The sequence below is a fragment of the Chlorocebus sabaeus genome, chromosome 16 (genome assembly GCF_047675955.1).
Source record: "Chlorocebus sabaeus isolate Y175 chromosome 16, mChlSab1.0.hap1, whole genome shotgun sequence".
NCBI classification, from domain to species: domain Eukaryota; kingdom Metazoa; phylum Chordata; class Mammalia; order Primates; family Cercopithecidae; genus Chlorocebus; species Chlorocebus sabaeus.
Genome location: NC_132919.1, coordinates 63474069 through 63495709, shown reverse-complemented (window position 1 = coordinate 63495709; position 21641 = coordinate 63474069). Strand labels below are relative to the sequence as shown.

General features: G+C 36.2%; 1 protein-coding gene across 7 annotated transcripts in view; it reads left to right on the top strand.

Moving 5' to 3' along the window:
- Positions 1-21641, top strand: part of TANC2 (tetratricopeptide repeat, ankyrin repeat and coiled-coil containing 2) — a 478761-nt gene that overhangs the window by 81944 nt on the left and 375176 nt on the right. Inside the window, exon 1 of one of the 7 annotated variants that reach the window (XM_008012169.3) lies at positions 64-399. The exons of the other annotated variants lie outside the window; for them this stretch is intronic. The gene's annotated coding sequence lies outside the window, so the exon portion shown is untranslated. Of the gene's footprint in view, positions 1-63; positions 400-21641 lie in introns of those variants that run through there. 7 annotated transcript variants of the gene reach the window in all.

Genomic DNA, 21641 nt, shown 5'->3' with positions numbered 1-21641 from the left:
TGGTGATTGTTCTTCTGAATCTTCATGATTAAAAAATTCATTTATTTTTGGCTACTTAATAGAGACAATGTCTATATAAGTATTTTTTGCAAAATCATCTGGCATACTGTTGTGCATTCTGTCCTTTTGTTGGATTAAAGCAAAGTGAAAGTAGCATACAGATTTACTGCTGAAAGAAACATTAAGTTGCAGGCTGCAGCTGGAGGATTTTACGTAGGCACCTGTGGGTTTGAGTGCGTTCAATATACAGACTGCAGTAGGAGGCTGGCACTGACTCTGCTGACTCCAGTACACTCCTTCACTGCTGTTCTGCCGATTTCTCCACTGTCCAGAAGACAAACAAAATGGTGCAGCACGTACAGGGCTTGGGAAAAAAATAACCGTCAATATGATCCAGAGGTGAGTTTGCTACAGTGAACAGGAGAGAAAATTGTTAACAAGATTAAAGCCTTGGATGTGGTTCAGTATGTCAGATGTCTTCAGCTGTTTTAATATTTGATTCTGGCCAGTAAGAATGAAACTGTTGTAGTTCTAAAATCTTCATGCCCTCTATATAAAGATGTTCAGGTATATTGTATTTATAACATTACTAGATGCATGCATGGTAGTTTTAAACATTTATATTTATACTAAACGTGTAATGTGTGTGTCTATATAGATAGGTGTTTGTGAAGGTTATATCTATTAATACTGGATTTTAAAAAAGTAAGCACTTCTAGTTTTTATATTTTCTCTGTTGTACATTTGTTGCAGCTCCTGCCGATGTCTCTTTCCCTATATTGTTCTTTTTATAATAGCAGAAAACATTAGTAGCGCATTCTGTGGTGAGATATGGAAAATCAGTAGAATGAACCCTGGAGTTGGCACTTTATATTTTATTGATGACTGTAATGCAGTGTGAGTTCGCATTGCACATAGTCATGATTTAAATGATTACCTCTTCTATGAAAGCAAAATGTTTGTAAGAACGGCCATGTTGTACACAGGGAGCATAAAATAAAGGAGAGGAAGTAGGACAAGTAACATTTCTCTGTCCTTGGTTTCTTGAACAATGTTCAGCATTGACTCAAGGCACTGTCATTTCAGAAGTAGAGTATAGAAACAATTGAGCATCAAGCATAGATGAAACATGGAGGCTTAGTTTCCCACCCCCTCCCAAGAAGCACTTTACTTATGTACTCACATATTTTGGGTTTCTGTGGCTGTGTTACTGGGGAGCTGTCCAGTTGAGACAAGATGTTTACTTAAGCCACACCCAGCAGATTCAGCTTTTCATGTGTTGGGGGGCACTATTTTAATCCTGTGCTGATTTGTAACTATCATCTGTGGGATGCCTTTGAGTTGTAAAAAGAGAGAAACTACTAGATTCACAGATTTCAGCTTAATATGTTTTTTAATATCTGAGTTGCTGTATTAATAGCACAGAAGAGCAGTATTTAAGTTATGCAGCATTTATCTCTGGCAGAGAGAGAGAGAATATGTGTATGGTTCCACTACAAGTGTAATGCAAGTATTCTAATCATATAGCTAAAAATGCTGCTGGTATATTATTTTGGTTAGTGTTGTGGGTAGTAAATTGGAGTATGACATTCAGAGTTCAGATTTTCTTATTTGAGAAAATATTTGTCCAAACATTTTAAATACTTGACTTAATTTTTCTGTGCTTTTAAAAGATTTTCCAGGGATTCAGCCTGCGCTTAGAAATGTATAATGTTTTATTCCATGCTAAAGACATTTTGTGTGTGATAAGAATTAACAACTGTATGGCTGGCTGTCTGCCACTTTGTTGGATTACCTTACCCACCTTACTGTAGACAAAAATAATAAGGAGTAAACATTAATCCTAGTAGTCTCCATAGTACTCATATTGTATATTTTCAGAAACTCTTTTTTTATAGCCAAAGCAAGTTCTGTGTTCTCCCCAAAAAGAAAAAAATATTAAAAACAAATCTCTCATTTGTACTATGTTTCTTTGATTTTATCAAATAACTCAAAAGAATGAGATTTTTTTATGTCAAGTTTAGTGACAATAACTAACTACAGATTGAAATATACTATATTATTTAAATGTTTCATGGATCTAAAATGTTATATAACCCTGATGGAATGTTGCAGATGAAACAAAGAAATCTGATTGGTTCCTCACAAGATACAGCAGCCTCGAAATCCATTCTAACCAGAGGCTTCTACAGCAGCCTGAGTGGTTAGTATCACGTAAAAACAAAAATGCCTTGGAGAAGGGAAGGGGTTTGGAAGAGAAAATGAAGTCACTAAAGCACTTCAGTAATCTTAATCACTGAACATTTTTTTTCAGCCTCTTTTTATTTTTATTTTTTTGCTTTGCTTGTTGTTACTTAAAGGGAGTGTTATATTCTATCAAGTTAATGAACTTTCTAAGTAGTATTCTGTAATGAACTACAAGAGGCTCTCTGAAAAGAGTTTTATGTTAACTGATAGACTGGGTTAATGAATAACATAATTTCAGAACATTTATGAAATATGAATGAGTGGGACTTGTTGGGGGAAGGAGATGGATGAGATGGAAAAGAGCTCTGAAGAACAGGACACTCATACTAACTCTTTGGTCCCACCCTTTCCCATCATATTAAAATTGCATTAGATAATTTGTCATCTAAGACTTTAGTGATGCTTGGTGAGGGCACATTGTTATTGACACTCAAACAGCAGGATACTGCAAGTCAGAACAGGTGGAGAATTGTTTGCTGTCTCCTAGCTATTAGAAATACCCTTGAGATGTGAGAATAATGTATGTTAGCTTTTATGTGTTTGTTATTCTTGGCTAGATAGTCTGCTGGAATATAGTTGCAAATTATAGTACCAAATATGCAACTTTTCTCTGCGTTTACAGAAAATATTTAAAATATGCCTGTAGTTTATTCTACTAAAATTTGAAAATTCTTATATTTAAACCATAATAGGTCAACTTCAATTATAGGATCTAAGAGAGGGAAAGTTATTGTGAGCAGGAGTGAGCATTTACATTAAGAGAATGAATAATATTGAAAGGAAGTAAAGAAGCGTCATAAAATAAAGCATATTAAAGAAAATAGATATATCTGATAAAAGTCAACTATATTTTGTAGGTTCTGTTTCTGTGCTTATTTTCTAAATTATCCAATATGCTAATAGAGTCAGGCTGAAGGCAGCTGGCTGCAAGTGTTACAAGCTGAAAACAAAATGGCTGGCAAGGATTACTACTGTAAATTTGCAATAGAGAGCTGGATGCATTTAAGATATCTTTTGTTGAAAGAGTGTTAAAAAGATGATGAGGGAATGACTGTTGTATGAGCTGTTTTTGACAATAAACATTTTATTAAAAATACTCGATTACAGCATGAAAACAAAAGGTTTTACACTACAAATACACTAATTCATTTTCAACTAAGCAATAAAAATCTCGTTAGTATTTATTTAGCTATCATTGTCTTTGTAATTTTAAGACCCAAGTAGTTTCTGAGGGTATTGTTTATGAATCTTTCAGATTCACAGTGTGGTTAAGGGTAGAAGAAATTAACAGTGAAGAATTTGTTACATTCTTGGAATGGGGAGGTGGAATTAACAGATAAGTTTCTGGGAGTTTTATGTATTTTTTAATCTTCTAGACTAGCCTATATTAAGGATGGAAGACACACAATAACTAGAAAACTTAGAGATAAAAATGAAAATGAAAATAAAGTGACAACATCCATAGATCTGTATTTTATTTTATTTTTTTCTATTAAAGACCTGTTCATAGAACTATTTGTATTTTAGAAAAGACTTTTCTCTGTATAACCATAACCTGTTTCTGTTGATTTTTAGCAATTGTTGAAAGATTATATGGACATGAAAATTGTTGATAGGCTTGGTTAGATTGAGAAATAGCTTCGGGAATTAATTAGGTAGATTGAAGACAGCACATACAGTCACATATCTATCTCTCACATTGTAAAGGCTATGTACTTTAAGAGGGCAAAAATGTAAATTTGTTATTGCCAGTTCTCTAGCACATCTAGCACATAGTACAATGCCCCATCACTTAATGGGTTTCCAGTAATTGATGTACAAATAATAATCACAAACGTGTGTGTTTAGTATTCACACACATACACATATATAAACCCATACATAATTATAAACCCATATATATACATATATAAAGCCGTACATAATTATGCTGATTTAATTTCCACAACCTTGTGAAATAAATTCTATTATTTTACTCATTTAACGATGAAAAAAACTGAGGCAGAGAGCAAGAAGTTAAGTGACTTGACCAAAGTCACACAGTAAATGGTGGAGTCGGGACTTGTACTCGTGTATTTTGAACTCTTTCCTCATCTTTTCCTCTAGTAATTGAAGATTAAGCTGTATTAGCATTCAACAGTATCTTTAGCCCTCAGAAGCATACATTATATATATGTTCTGGCAGAAACTGCAAAGCAGAGAAAACCTTTCTGCTACATCTTTCAAAATTGCTTTAACTGATGTTTTGTTTTCAAAAATCCCTTTTCAATCATTTAGCTGTAGCTGATGACCATTATCATCATCAACTAATGCAGATGTACAGTTCTAAAAGCAATTTTATATACCCATAGTAAAAGTATATACAGGAAGCAGTTGGAAAAATATATTAAGTTTTCTGTCCCCAAAATGGCTGCCAACATCTATCGGTCATCAAGTCCAGATGATAAAACTTTCGTGTATTTCTGACCTTTGTCTTCTCTTTACTTCTTCATTCTCATTTCTTCAGAATCTCATGTCACTTAAATTATTGTGTCTCCAATCTCAGTACCCTTTAGTTCATTCTCTATTTTGCTGTAAGAATGAATTTTCTTAAATGTTGATCTGATTTTTCTAATAAGTACCTTCCATTAGTTTTCCAAATAAAACATGGCTTGGTTTCTTACTAGTTGCCTTTGCTTTAACTATATCCCAACACAGATGCACACAGACATAGATAATATATAGACCAGACAGATTTAGAATTTGGTTTAAAAAGATTAATGTTTGAATCTCCTTTATCAGAGATGAAAATTCCCAGTATAAATGTATCCATGAAGGATTTTTAGTTTAGTATTGTGTGTTTTAAAATATAATAGATGGTATCATTTCCTCTATATCATTCTGCAGCTTGCTTTTCTGCTCTTGTTAGAAACCTAGTTTGTTTCTTTTATGTATTGTATAGTATTCTATTTTCTGAGCCCATTTCTTCCATCCATTTCCCTCCTAATATGAATTTGAGTTTTCTGGTTTTTTGTATGTGTGATCACAAATAATGTTCCAGTGAATATCCTTACTTGCACGTTAGTTTTTCTAGGAACTGTGCCTAGAAATGGACTTGCAAATGTAGGTTATTTGCATTATTACTTTTACTACATGATTTCACTACTTTGTCACTTTACCAATTTATATTCTTAGAAGTGTTTGAGAGTCTTTTTTTTTCCTCCTATCCAGTAGTCATATAGTCAGATTTCTTCCTTTTTCTCAGTGTGGTAGGAGAAAGGTAATGTTCTAGTGATTTAATTTGTTTCCTTAATTTCTAGTGAGGTTGAACATCTTTTCATATGTTTTATAGGCCTTTAGAGTTCCTCATTTGTTAATAATCTCTTTATATCCTTTATACATCTTTCTGTTGGATTGTCTTTTTCTTACTGATTTATAGGAGTTCTTTATGGATTCTGGACAGGTTCAGCAACTGTAGCCCATGGGCCAAATCCAGCCTGCCCCCTGTTTTTGTGTGGCCTGTGAGCTAAGGATGGTTTTTCCATTTATTTTCCAATCATTCTGAAAAAAATTAAAGGAGAATAAAATGTTACAACCTATGAACATTACAGAAAATTCAAATCTCAGTGTCCTTGAATAGTTTTAGTGGGATACAGATGCACTCATTTATTTACATATTGTCTGTGCCTGCTTTTGCACCACAATGGCAGAGTTGAGTAGTCATGACAGAGAGCATATGGTCTGCAAAGCCTAAAATATTTACTCTCTTTATAGAAAAAGTTTGCAGACCCTTATTTTAGATTGATCCTTAGCCTGTGACATTTATAACAGATACCTCTGTCAGTCTGTACTCTGCCTTAAAACATGGCCTTTGGTTTTAGGACTGAAACTCCAAACTTCTGTTAAATAGAAGTTTAAAATTTTAATTTATTCAAATCTATCATTCTTTGTTATACTACATGTTATTTCAGGAATCTTTCTTTACTCAGAGACCACAAATACATTCTTCTATATTTCTTGAAATAGCTTTGAAGTTTTGTTTTTTCACTTCCATATTTTAATACATTTGGGGTTTTTTCCTTTTTTTTTTATTTTTATTGTTTTGGTAAGAGGATTATGGTATGAGAAAAGGGTCTAATTTTTTTTTCTCATGTGGAGAAAGCCAATTTTCCCCACTGTATTTGTTGTTGAATACCCTTTTCTTTCTCCAGTGATTTATCACCCCAGCTTTCTCATGTACTAAGAATCTGTTATATTTGCATATGAGTCTTTTCTGGGTTCTTTTATTCAGTTCTTTCCATATTCTTTTTATTTAAAAAATTATTTTTAGAAAGTAGAGATGGGGGTCTCACTGTATTGCTTAAGCTGGTCTCGAACTCCTGGGCTCAAGTAATTTTCCCATATTAGCCTTCCAAGTAGCTGGGACTATAGGCACACACGATCGTGCCTGGCTTCTCTCTTTATTCTTTGATTAAATGTTTCTGTATTCTGTTTGGTCGTAATGATTCCCATTATCCAACTACTTAATCATTGTATTCACTTTTCCTAGTTCCTTGGGAGAAAAATACAAAATGTAACACTCAAGAACTTTTCTAATGATAAGTTTAGGGAAAGGAATATTGTTTTTAAATTTTGTATATTGCATATACAAAGGTAACACTGTTATCTTTACTAAATTCTTTTTTTTTTTTTTTTGAGACAGAGTCACGCTCTGTTGCCCAGGCTGGAGTACAGTGGTGTGATCTTGGCTCACTGCAACCTCCGCCTCCTGGGTTTAAGTGATTCTCCTGCCTCAGCCTTCTAAGTAGCTGGGACTACAAGTGTGTGCCACACCACACCCAACTCTTTTTTTTTTTTTTTTTTGAGATGGAGTTTCACTCTTGTTGCCCAGGCTGCTGGAGTGCAGTGGCACCATCTCAGCTCACTGCATCCTCCATCTTTTGGATTCAAGTGATTCTTCTGTTGCAGCCTCCCGAGTAGCTAAGATTATAGGCACTCACCACAACACTTGGCTAATTTTTGTATAGACAGAGTTTCATCGTGTTGGCCAGGCTGGTCTCGAACTCCTGACCTCAGGTGATCCACCTGCCTTGGCCTCCCAAAGTGCTGAGAGCCACCATACCCGGCCTTTAATAAATTATTTAACATATTTTGATCTCAAATTTCTAGTTTCATTGCCATTATTATTATAATCAAGTAATACAGTACAGATTAGGTTCCCACAAGTGCATGGTATTATGCTAAGTACTTTAAAAAAACATTTATATATAACCAGTAAAGATTTTAGGCATAATGAGATGAATAAAGTATAATTTATTTGAAAAAACAAATTTGAGGAATATTTACATAATATATGATTATTTGGCTTTGTATTGCTTTGATTTTCCAGTGAGTGTCTATATATTTAAATTTATCATTCAAAACAGAGGTTGTGTTTTTTTCTTGGAAGTGAAATGGAGAGGGGGAGATCTGATTTTTAGTCAATCAGTAGCTGTCATTCTAAATAGGGAGTAAGAGGTTTCTTGTGAACCATGTGACGTAAAATAACAATAGCCTATTACTAATGTCTTTTGAAATTTTTACTTCCTCATATACGAAGGCAGGGATTTTAGGTGAAAACTCTTTTATCCTTCCTTACTCCTCAGGTATACAGTAGTTGTTTTTCAGGTGCCTGCTTTAGACATCAGAAGATAGAGATCAGAAACTGAAAGAAAGCCAATATTAGAAAAACAAAAGTAGATCCAATTAGAAATGAAGCTGGAAAAGTAGAACCTTACAGATCATGTTCAATTTTATATCTTCTGATGGGAGAACGTTTAAACATTCTAAGTATAAAGTGAGGTAACTGTTAGATTTGCATTTCTAAATGATTACTCAGCTATTTGTGGATATATATTGAGAAGAGAATGGACATAGGAGTGGATGCAGGTTGGAGATAGAGACAAGTGGATGGATTCAAGAGACATTTAGGAGAGAAAATCAACAATATTTGGTGATGAATTCATTGAGATGGGGAGCTCTGATGGAGAGGATCAGGTTTGAAGGGATGAAAGGAAGTTTAGAATTTCATATTTCAATATTTTGAGTTTGAAGTATATTTGAGACATCCAAGTGGATATTTCAAAAAGGCAGTTGTTATATAGACAGACTTTTCCAATTTATATACAAATAAATGAATAGGGGCTTCCTAGTGAAATAATGAATTTAAAAGTATGTAGAGGAAGAAAAATATCTTTTCTTCGTTCATCACTAGGTTCATGACGGAGACCCCTAAAACAAAAGACAGATTTGTTAACAATGAAAAAAGCATACAAATTTACTTAATGAATTTTATGTGGCACTGGAGCCTTCATAAGGAAATGAAGACCTGAAGAAATGGGTAAATCTGTATACTTTTAATGTTAGATTTGATGAAGAAGTGGATAGCTGTGAAGAAGTGTGATTGGGTTTTAAAAAAGTGTAATTTTATGGTAGTAAACTGGGGATGGGGTGTGGGGGAACTTAGCAAGACTTTTTATTAAGATTCTTTTCTGTATGCCTCTGTCTTCAGAGATAAAGATGTTTCTTTCCTCCAGGTATAGGCAGGACACCTCTTGAATGAGGGTCTTATGACCTGCTTTAGGAGAAGATTAAAAAATCCTTTCTAGGTTTTAGGAGTCTGCTTTAGGAAGAAGTGCAAGGGGAGGGTGAGAGTGATCTTTCTGCTTCTGTTCTGTTAAATGCCAAGGTGCCATATTTTGAGGTATCATGTCCTGAACTCCATCAAGTAAAACATAAATATTTGGGTTGAGAATTGAGAATTATTGCAGAACTCCAGTTTGAGAACACCTTATTTGGTTTTTGAAAAAACAAAAAGGGTTAGACAATTTCACTTCTGACTGTTTGTGTTTCCCTCTGTCTAGCTCTAGACCTGGAATTAATGAGGTGCTAAGTAGGGTGGTTATACATTTAAGTCTTTAATCCATGTTGATTTGAGTTTTGTATATGGTATAAGGAAGGGGTCCAGTTTCAGTCTTCTTCGTATGGCTAGCCAATTATCCCAGTACCATTTATTGAATAGGGAGTCTTTTCACCATTGCTTGTTTTTGTAAGCTTTGTTGAAGATCAGATGGTTGTATGTGTGCGGCCTTATTTCTGGGCTCTATATTCTGCTCCATTGGAGCTGGAGGCCATTATCCTCAGCAAACTGATGCAGGAACAGAAAACCAAGTACTACATGTTCTCTCTTGTAAGTGGGAGCTAAGCAATGAGTACACATGGAGACAAAGAGGGAAACAACAGACAGACCCTGGGGCCTACTTGAGGGTGAAGGGTGGGAGGAGGGAGAGGATCAGAAAAAAATAACTATTGAGTACTAGCCTTGGTTCCTGCATGATGAAATAATCTGTACAACAAACTCCTGTGATACAGGTTTACCTATGTAGCAAACCTGCACAGGTACAGCTAAACCTAAAATAAAAGATAAGGAGAGTAAATCAGATTTTAAATTTAACCCTTGGTAAAATGGAATATTATTTCTCCTTCCCAACCCTCCATTTTCTGTTCTCTTAATGGCATTATAATCAAGCAAGTGAAATTCTCAAATTCCCAAAGAATTCTGAGGCATCCAGAATTCCCTTCTTTCCCTCATTTTACTCATGCAAATTAATTCAACAGCTATTTTTTGAATACCTTCTATGTGTCAGATACTATTCTAGCAATGGCTAATAAAGCATTGAACACAAAATTATTTGTTCTCATGGAATTTATATTCTAGTGGGGGAAGATGACAAGAATTAAGATGAATAGGTAAAATACAGAATATGTTAGTGATAAGTACTAAGGAGAAAAATAAAGCAAGGAAGAATTAAAAAATGTATATCTGTGTGTATATGGTGGTGGTGGGGTACCATTTTAGAGTGATGAGGAAAGGCATGGTTCGGAGAACAGTTACGTACCTACCCAAAGGAGAGGCAGGACAAGTCATGCTGACATCTGGGGGAGAAGTATTTCAGACAGAGGCCTTGATATGAGTATATTCTTAGAGTGTTTAAAGTACAGTGAGGAAAGCCAGCATGCTTCAGAAAAGTCAGAGAGCAAGAGTGGTAGGAGATGAGGTCAGAGAGGTAATAGGGGCCAGGTAATACAGGGCCTTGATCTAAAGACTTTGACTTTTACTTACAATGAGAAACCTTTGGAGGGTTTTGAGGAGAAGAGTTTCATGATCTATTTTGTGTTTAACAGAGCCATTCTGGTTGCAGTATTGAGAATAGATTGAAGCTGGGCTGGGACAGAAGCAGAGAAATTAGGTTAGTCATAAGGGTGGCTTGGACTCAGGGTGGTGGTAGCAGAGGGTGAGAAGTAGTTTGGGTATATCCTGAATAGCTGACAGGATTTACTGTTGGATTGTATGGGCAACAGGAGAAAAAAAGGGTTAAGGATGACTCCACGGTTTTTGGCTTATACAACCAAAAGAAGGGAGTTACTGTTTACAGAGATGAGGAAGACTGTGAGAGGAGCAGATTCCTGGAGGACTGTTAAGACATGTTAAATTTTGAGATACCTGTGTGATATAAAAGTGGAAATGAGGCTGGGCACAGTGGCTCACACTTCTAAGCCTAGCACTTTGGAAGGCTGAGATGTGTGGACCACTTCAGCCCAGGAGTTCGAGACCAGCCTGTGCAACATCGCAAGACCCCATCTTAAAGGGTTCTTAAGCATAACCCCCAGAATAAAAATTAGCCAGGCCTGGTGGTGTGTGCCTACTCAGGAGGCTGAAGTGGACAGATGTCTTGAGCCTGGAAAATTGAGTCTTCAGTGAGCCATGATCATGCCCCAGCACTTCAGCCTGGGCAGCAGAGCAAGACCTTGTTTCAAAAAGGAAGAAAAGGAAGAAAGGAAGGAAGGGAGGGAAGGAGGGAAGGAAATGTAGGGTAGGCAACTCCATAAATATGAACTGCATGGATGGGGAGGGAGGGAGGGAAATGTAGGGTAGGCAGCTCCATAAATATGAACTGCATGGATGAGGTCCAGGCTAGAGATACAAATTTGGGAACCATCAGCATGATAAAACATAAAGCCGTGAGTCTATTTGAGATAACCAATGGAATCTATATAGCAAATAATACAGATTAAAAAGTGAGCCCCGGGGCACTCTATCTTGTAGAGATTGGGGAGATGAGAAAGAATAAACCAAGGAGACAGAAGGAGCCCTAGAGACAGGAGCAAAACCAGGAAAGTGTGACATCTTGGAAATCAAGTGATGAGAAAACTTCAAGAAAGAAAGATTAACTGCATCAAATGTTGACAAGTCAAAAAATAAAACTGAGAACTAACTGTTGGACTTAACAATGGACTTTGTAGGAGATTTTGGTAATTGTGGATTATCTGAAATAATAGGGACAAAAGCCTTATGGGAGTGGATTTAAGGAAGAAAGGAAAAATAAATTGATGGCAGCGATTAGAAATGACTCTTTCAAATGAGTACAGTCTTTGCAATTCTGTGTCCTAAATATTTCACAAGCCTACTCTTTTCTTCATATTCTCAATGTTAGTGCATTTAGGCTTTCCTTTCCTCTGAGCTTATGGCAGTGATCTCTTTACTTTTAGGCCATGGCCCACCACCACTGACTTAAATATATACTTGCCAAGGTTGTCTTTTGAAAACACCAGTCAGATCATGCCCCTCCCTTGCATAATGCCCTTCATTTTCTTCCCTACACTTACAGAATAAAGTTCAAATTGATCATCATGAATAATGTTTATGCCTTTTGTGATTATGCTTTTTATGATTATGCCTCTGCCTATTTTTCTAGTTTCATATCCTGCTTCTTGCCCCTACTTTCTGTGTTCTAGTTACACTGAACTCTTTAGATTTCTCTAAGTGACTTTTCTTTTTGTGTCTTTGCAAATAAAATCTGGTACTGTTCCTGAAAACTCTAGCTCATACTTGAGAAGCTGTGGCTTCCCTGAGATATAGGTTAATGTGAAGAAGGCAGAGGCTGTTCTAGCTTTTAGTCTTAGGAAAATGATTTATTATTTAGTTAATTTGTTTGTTTATTTATTTTTGGTATTATCTGTTGAAACTGGATGTTGAAGAGGATACATGTGGATCTCACTCTTGGCTGCATATAGACTGATCCAGAAATCCATGGATCAAATAATTCATAAATTAAACTTTGCTATAGGTATGTATGTGTAAATGGTTCTCAACTTAGGGTGGTTGAATTTAAATGATCTTTCAACTATGATGGTGTAAAAGTGATACATATATAGTAGAAACTGTACTTTGAGTACCCATACAAGCATATTCTTTCACTCTCAGTACAGTCTTTAGTGAATTGCATGAAATAGTCAACACTTTATTAGAAGATAGTTTTATAATTTAAAAAAATTTGTGTTAGATGATTTTGCCCAACTGTAGGCTAATGTCAGTGTTATGAGTACATTTAAGTTAGAGTAGGTTAAGCTCTGTATTCTGTAGGTTAGTTGTATTATATGCATTTTCAGCTTATGATATCTTCTACTTACAATGGGTTTATCAGGACATAACCCTGTTGTAAGGTGAGGAGCATCTGTATAGGAAAAAACATAGTGCACACCCTGAGGATGAGGCAGGACTATTGTATGAATAACGTGCTGAAGAAGCACAGAAGAGAGAACAGTTCTTTCTGGTAGGCATCCAGAAAGTCTGTGTAGGAAGAGGAATGACATCTTTCAGTAAAAGGTACTTGTTGTTGATCATGAATATGATAGATGAAGATTCCATTTTTTAATATGTGCTTGCTTTGTGCCAGATGTCATGCTATACTTTGTGAATATTACTACATTTGTTTCTCATAACAACCACATAGCGCATTATAATAATTTCACAGATAAGGAAACTAAGGTTCAGATAATTTAATTAATTTTCCTAAAATCATATAAATAGTAATAATTCAAAGATTGAGTCCAGTTCAACTCTGCCAGACACCAAGCACTGTTAGTACATATTAGATATAATTTAATTATATAGTCAAATGGAGGGAGCTACATTTTATGCAGAGAAAAGAGCATAAATTGATAGAGGCCTTGTAATATGTTTCCTTTTTGAATATCATCGAGTGGTTTGGTGCTGCCATAGTGTAGGTGAGTATATTATTTAGAATTTTTATGGTTGCAAGTAACAGAAAATTTGACTCAGAATTGCTTGATATAAGGGATTAGCAAACTTTTTCTGTAAAGTACCAGGTAGTAAGTGTTAACTTATATCCTATGGTTTATTCCCTCTTGGGTTACAAGATAGCCAGTGTATTCAGGACTCCATGGATTTTGGTTTAGGGAGATTCATCATCTTTTCCGGAATTTCTTTCTAATCTGTTGAACTTAATCCCATCTCTGTTACAACTACTGAACTCTGCCATTGCAATACAAATACAGTAAATAATTTATTTACTGTTATGACTGCGTACTAATAAAACTTTATTTATGGACACTAAAATTTGAATTTCATATATTTTTTGAGTCACAAAATATTATTTTAGTTATTTTCAGTCATTTAAAAATGTAAAAACTATTCTGAGCTCTATGATTGTGCAAAAATAGGTGGCAGGCCAGATTTGGCTTGCAGGAGTGTGCTGACCTCTGGTTTTTATGATGAAGATAATTTATTAGATTATATAACTGTAGTCCAGAGATAGGGTAGTTTTCTTCAGTAATTCAGTGTCAACAAGATCCTTGGTGTGTTCCATCTCTTCATATAATCTTTCAAAGTGTTAGTTTATATCTCATGGTTTATTCCCTCCTGTGTTTACAAGATGGCAGCCAGCATATCCAGGGACCTGGCGTCTTTGTTCATGTCTAGTGAGAGAGAAAACCTTTTCCAGAATCTCTTTCTAATCTCTATTGAACTTAATCCCGTCAGGTTTCACCCCTGCCACTCCACAGGGAGAGACCATGCTAAACCATTACACTGGCTCTTTTCTCTCTTTTTGTGTCTCATTCTTACATATACTCTTTCCTTGGGGATCTCATGCAGTTTCATAGTTTAAGTGGGATTTATTTACTGATGATTTGTGTACTGATGGCATATATAGATATATCTATGCCTATTTGTCTAATAAGCATTTGAAACTTAGTATTTCCAAAACTGAACTCTGTATAGTCTCCTCATCCCCAAATCAGTTCTCTTGCAGTCTTTCCTGTCTTAATAAATTGCAAGCCCATTTTTCAGACCCAACATATTAGAATTGCCCTCGATTTCTTTATCTTGTTCTTCTGACAACAGATTCTCTCTGCCATATCCTCAGAATATATCCAGAATCCAACCTCTTCTCACTACCTCCACTACTCACTTAGTCCAAGTGTTCATTCTTAGTCTGAATTTTTGCAGTGGCCTCTTAATTGGTCTCTCTGCTTTGTCCACTTCTGCTCTCTTCCCCTTCAGCAGTGGAGAGTCTTGGAAACAACACAGTTTTACAGCCAGACAATTTTGGTTTTAGTATTGCTACTTATTAGTGGTGTGATATTGGGTAAGTCACTTTATGTCTCTGAATCTGTCTTACATTTAAAATGGGAGTACTGCTTGTTTCATTGAATTATTGTTAGTACTAAGTGAGATAATGTTATAAAGATTTTACTAGTACTATATCCAGCAGAAATGCCTAAACCAATTCTAGCTCCTTTTCTCTTTTCTACCCCAAATAGATGAGCTGCTTTTCATTTCTTCTGTTTATCAGAGTGCTTATGTAGCCATGGAACATTTTATGCATTTGCTTTTTCATAAGTAGCCTTTGGCTCATAAATAAGTGGTTTGTTTGTTGGTTGGTTGGTTTTTGAGATGAAGTCTCGCTCTGTTGCCAGGCTGGAGTGCAGTGGTGCGATCTCGGCTCACTACAGCCTCTGACTCCCCGGTTCAAGCAATTCTCCTGCCTCAGCCTCCCGAGTAGCTGAGATTACAGGCATGTGCCACCATGCCCAGCTAATTTTTGGAATTTTTTTTTTTTTTAGTAGAAATGGGGTTTCGCCAGGATGGTCTCGATCTCCTGACTTTGTGATCCTCCCGCCTTGGCCTCCCAAAGTGCTGAGATTACAGGCGTGAGCCACTGCGCCCGGCCATAAGTGGTTTCTTTATATTTCATTCATGTGCTCTAACTCGTGTGTGTTCTTATTGGCATTAAGTGTATACAGTTCTTGCAGATTTGTATCTGTATAGTAAAAGGGACCAGAGTTCATACCTGAATAGTAAAACTTTAATCTATATGTATGTATTGTATTCCTTATGGTTTTCATACCTTCCACCCCTCCTATTAGGGTTCTGTATTTTAGTTTCTACAGTATTGATGACAACCTCCTTCAACATTTTAATTCATAAAACTTAATATTCTAGCACATCATTTAGCTGAGGACACTGAAGATGAGCTTTGGTTAGATTAAGTTGTTTATTTTTCAGATGTCATGTTTTGATCCTGGATTGAGAGGAATAGTCACCTAGTTGTAGGAAATAACACATTTTTCTTGGACTTATTTAGTCACTTTCTTATTAGACTTTCTCTAACTTAAATTCCTTCATAGGAAATCATTATGTATGGAATATTCCTACATAAGTGATATTTCTTCACTAGGACTATGTTGGTGCCTAAATATAGCTGAGTTTAAAGCTGTCTACTCTGTGAGGTAAATTCTTCTTATGACATTTTCCCTTTTGAAATAATGGGAAGAGAACATCTGTTAACAGTATTTCTCAGTATTGAAATAATATTGTTTTATATTATTTATAAATAATTGCTGGATATAACCTAGTATGCTGATTAAAGAAAAAAACAACAAGTATTCTCTGATGATTATCTGCAATCTAGGAAACCCCAATTGAGATGGGCAGCCAGGTCTTTTTTTTATTTCTGCACCTTTTACGTCAGTGGGTTGTTCTTTGTAAAGTTTATGATATATTTGAAGTAAGTCTTTAGTTTGGTGAGTAAATTATATCATCATGTACATAACTCTATTCTGTTTCCTGTGCCAGACTTCCTGTCTGGGGTAATCAGTATTACGCAGACACCTTGATTTTTTTTTTTTTTTTTTTTTTTTTTTTTTTTGTGACAGCTGAAGGCCTTCTGTTTTGTCCATAAATATAGATGCAAGTGTTATGTGAAGGAGGCCTTATCTGTGATGAAGGAATGGTGTTAAGCAAAGCAAAAACATTTAACATACTGTATATCATTGCAGTCTTCCTTTTTTGAGTAATGGATTTCTCGATTCAGTGAGGATACCACAACCACTTTCAAAGAGGTTTCTAAGACCAGGTACAGTGCTCATGCCTGGGAGGCCAAGGTGGGAGGATTGCTTGAGCCCAGGAGTTTGAGACCAACTTGTACAACATAGTGAGACCTCATCTCTACCAAAAAAAAAAAAAAAAAAACTTGGCCAGGGGTGGTGGCTCCCACCTATAGTCCCAGGAACTTGGGAGGCTGAGGTAGGTGAATCACATGAGCCCAGGAGGTCGAGGTTGTAGCCGTGATTGTGTCCATGCAGTCCAGTCTGAGTGACAGAGTGAGACTCTGTGTAAAAGAAAAGAAAAGAAAAAAAAGTTTTCTAAACCATCTTGGGGCAGTGGTGATTTTATTGTTTTTAAAAAATCTATGCTTTTACCTGAGAGCTAATCGTGACTTTTATGATTAGTTTCCACTGGGGTAAGACATAATTAAAGTTTCAGTCTTAGAGAATTTTTCAAACTTAGTGCAATTTTACTATAATGTATTTCTGATTCATTTTTTAAAATTAAGGATGCTGGGTGTCGTGACTCACTCATACCTGTAATCCCAGCACTTTGGGAGGCCAAGGCGGGAGGATGACTTGAGCCCAGAAGTTTGAGACCAGTCCTGGCAATGTAGCGAGATCCCTTCTCTACAAAAAAATTTTTTAATTAACTAGACATGGTAGTGTGCACCTGTAGTCCCAGCTACTCCAGAGGCTTAGGCGGGAGGATCATTTGAGTCCAGGAGGTGGAAGTTGCAGTGAGCTGAGATCATTCTACTGTCAGACTCCAGCCTGGGTGACAGAGCGAAACCCTGTCTCATAAATAAATGAGGCAATTAAAACATTTTAGATTATGATTGTGTCAAAATTGATGACTTTTTTTGTCTTAATATCATTGGTTTGGTGACTGGAAACTATTTCTTAAGCCATTTCTTATCTGTATTTCTCCTGTGGGTTGTTTTATTGATACTCTGGCATTCTACAGATTGCATAAATTTAAAATTATTGGAAGATTTGTTTTATATTTATTTCTTCCCTTTTATAGTTTTGGAGAACAGTCCTGGTGAGGAGAAATGCCTATGTTATTCATGTTACTTCTGACATAATTCAAAGACAAGGAATTTTTTTTATTTTTATTTTTATTTTTTTTTAAAGAGGCAAGGTCTCACTATGCCCACTGTGTTGCACAGACTGGCCTCCAACTAACTCCTGGTCTCAAGTGATCCTCCAGCCTCACCATCTTGAGTAGCTCATAGTTTGATCAGCTACTCAAGATGATAGTTTGATAGGAATAGCATTGAACCTGTAAATTGCTTTGGGTAGTATAGCTGTTTTAATGATATTGATTCTTCCAATCCATGAGGCCGGGATGTTTTTCCTTTGTTTGTATCATCTCTTTGATTTCTTTGGGAATTAATTTTTTTGTGTTTTTAAAAAATCTGTTAAGAGATCTGGGTCATTGGGCCTGTAGACTTTCCTTCAGTCTGAATTATGTTGTTTGTGTACTCAGACACAACTCAACATTTTGCCCTTTGCTTTTCTTGAAAATCAATAGCTGGATTTTGTTGAATATGTACTCAGGAACAATTAAACATTTTCTTCTGTACTTTGTTTTTCCTGACAATTGACAGCTATAGTCTAAGAAGTTTGACCAGATTCAGGTTTGGTAGCTTTGGCAAAGCTGTAGTTGTGTTCCTGTCATCACTTGTTTTTACTCTCTTTTGATGTTTTTAGGCACTGATCCCCAATGCCTATACAGCTATTAATTCATCACAAGTCGCAGAATGGTTATATTCTGATTCTATCTTTTGTGTCCTACTTACTATCCAAAATAATTTTTAGGGAGATCCCTCTTATGTATCCTTTGGCTATTAGTAATATAGGTAAGACAGTATCAATGCTTGCTTTTTTTTTTTCATTTTCCCAGTTTGCAAGATAATTGATTTCTTGTTAATCTCAGAATGTGACCAGTTAGTGTTTTGTTTTGTTTTTATTTTCTTTAAACATTTTATGATCTCCTGGCCAGTGAGAGCCTCTTCACTAACCTTTTTGACATGACCATAATTGAGAATAGTCTTGATAGTTTCCTTACTATTGGGGATGTCAGATGTTCCAGGTTCATCTAGTACATTTCCTTTTCAGACCAGCTAGTTCTTTAAGAAGTCCGGGTTTCTTTTAATGGAGAATGGCGTTTCAAGATCACAACCTGGGCACTAGAGATATCCACTGCTACTGGATCAGTCTGTTTCTAGGCGTTTGCAGTGGATAGAGTTAGGATATACCTGTGATTTATAAGATTGTATTGATGTTTCCAATATAGATTCAGCATTATAGAATTTTTACTGCACTTCTGTACTACCTTCATAGCTCCTTTCTTCCACACTGAGAAGCCTGGTTCATAAGGGAAGATAGAATTAGTGTGTCCCATAATTACGCACTTGCTTTATCCCTCCTTATATCGAGAGTGGTCTGAGAATATTACCACCGCCAGTTACTGAAATCGGTTAATTTTTGTTGTTGTTCATGCTGTCTCTATTCTTCCCCCACTTATTTATGGTCGTACTCTACCTGTATTGTCAGATCATGTAGTGATTACATACTACAGTCTCTCTGTCTTTAAAAAAAAGTCCTCATTTGGGCCGGGCGCGGTGGCCCATGCCTGTAATCCCAGCACTTTGGGAGGCCGAGGTAGGCGGATCACCTGAGGTCCGGAGTTGGAGACCAGCCTGGCCAACATGGTGAAACCCCATCTATACCAGAAATACAAAAATTAGCTGGGCGTGGTGGCAGGAGCCTGTAATCCCAGCTACTTAGGAGGCTGAGGCAGGAGAATCACTTGTACCCAGGAGGCGGAGGTTGCAGTGAGCCAAGATCACACCACTGCACTCCAGGAGGCAAGAGTGAAACTCCGTCTCAAAAAAAAAAAAAAAAGAAAAAAAAAGAAAAGAAAAAACGTCCTCATTTAATCTTAATTCTGGAAACAACTGCATATTTAATCTCACCATTAGTGCTTGTTTTGATGTCTTTCTAGTTACTTTGGTGGCTTAAAGTTCTTTTTCTAATGGAACTAGGAGGAACTAATAAGAACAGTATTCGTTGAGTTTTTACGTGTTGATAGCAGTTTGTCTTTACCCCTTATACTTAAAGGTAAGTTTTACTGAATGTAAAATCTTTAGCTCAGATTCTTTGTGTATTTTAAATATCTTGTTCCATTTTATTCTATTTCTTTTTCTTTATAAATCATGTTATGGAAACGAGGTTTGATGTTGTGTGCCTACAGTCCCAGCTACTTAGGAGGTGGAGGCAGGAGGTGGAGGCTCTTTTTGAGCCCAGGAGTTTGAGACCAGGATGGGCAGTGTAGCAAGACCCTGTCTCAAAATAAACAAATTTAATTAAAATTGTAAAGATTATGGCTGGGCACGGTGGCTCATGCCTGTAATCCCAGCACTTTGGGAGGCCAAAGTGGGTGGATCACCTGAGGTCAGAAGTTTGAGACCAGCCTGACCAGCATGGTGAAACCCTGTCTCTACTAAAAATACAAAAATTAGCTGAGCATGGTGGCTGGCACTTGTATTCCCAGTTACTGGGGAGGGTGAGGCAGGAGAATTGCTTGTATCTGGGAGGTGGAAGTTTTAGTGAGCTGATATCACGCCAGTGCGCTCCAGCCTGGGTGAAAAGAGCGAAACTCCGTCTCAAAAAACAAAAAAACAAAAAACAGACAAAAAGATTATGTGATAGTTTTGCTTAAATACTCAAATGCCCCCCTTTTTTAAAATCCAGTAATTTTAGTAGAATTTAGTGCATTGATCTAAGTTGATAATGTCAACTATACAGGGTACTCTTGAAATACATAGTTTCAAGTGTGTGTATGTATGTGTGTGTGTGTTTATCCTTCCATGTATATATGTCTATATGTATACACACATTAAATACATTTATAACTAGGTGTATATATACGAATATGAAACATACATCTACATGCAGGTTTCTTTTTCTGGAAAGGGATCTTGAATTACAGTTTTTCTGTTCTTTCACTTTGGTTTTCTTTAGAGATTCCTATTTATCCTTATGCTGGACCATCTTTGCCTGTTTTCAGTATTTGTCACTTTCCTGCAAATCCTTTTTAATCCCTTTCTTCTTTCTTTATTTGTTAAAAATGTTCCTCCATTTAACCTTCTATTTCTCTTAAGGTCATTTTGTTATGTTTATTTGATCTTCTGTTTCTTCTAGTTTAGTCTTATTACTGAAATGACTTTTATTTGTAATTCTTTTCTGATTTCTGTCTCTTCATTTCTGAGTTTTTCTTATTCTGATTTGTATTGCTCTTTGATGTGTTGTCTAATTTTCTTGACATCTTTAGCACTTTTTTGAAATTGCACATTACAGTTTTGAATTGTATATTAGTTTAAATTTTTTTTGAATAAGCCTTTTTGGTGTACTTTCATTGGAGGTATTATGATGCTTTTTATTCTCTTTCTTTCCTGTCTGTGGAATTTGACCTTGATACTTTCTTGTCAATCATTTTTATTTAAAATTAGTTTGCCCAAGTATATATAAGGAGACGATAGCTTTTTCTGACTCCACATAGCTTCCTCTTTTGTTGCGTTTTTGTAAAGTGTTACATCGCAGCTTGCCTTCTGACCCTGTTCTCCTCTTGTACTTTGATTTAGACCTTCTCTTTTCTTTGTCCCTTTTGTCCGTTTTCTGCTGAATTTTAATTCCATTTCTAGCACTTTCTTTATAGCATGGAGCCCTAGCTTGGCAGATCAGTTTCAAGAGTACACATTGCTAAACTGGTCCAGCCTTTTCTGAACTTTCTACTGTGAGCCCCGTGTACTCATTTGCTCTTAGAGTGGGCAAACACCTTTCATTGTCAGCTGCTGTTGTTAAATTAACTCTTTGTATTTTCCGGTGAGTTGCATTCTAGTGATTGCCAGTTTTGTGGTCTGTCATAGACCCTGTTACTCCCCAAGCCGCCGCCCCCCCCCCCCCCCCGCCATTTTGTCTCATGTAGATGCTCATTAAGTTTCAGGTCTATAGCTGTTTTGTTTGTTCTTAGCTCTACTCATTTATATTAGGGTTTGCAAGGATACCTTGTGTACAGAGGAAAATTCAACAGTATTCTTCTACTGTACTCTACATACAGAACCCGTCTGTGACCAGATGTGTGGGGGCATTTTTCTCCACCAAGCAATTCTTCACTT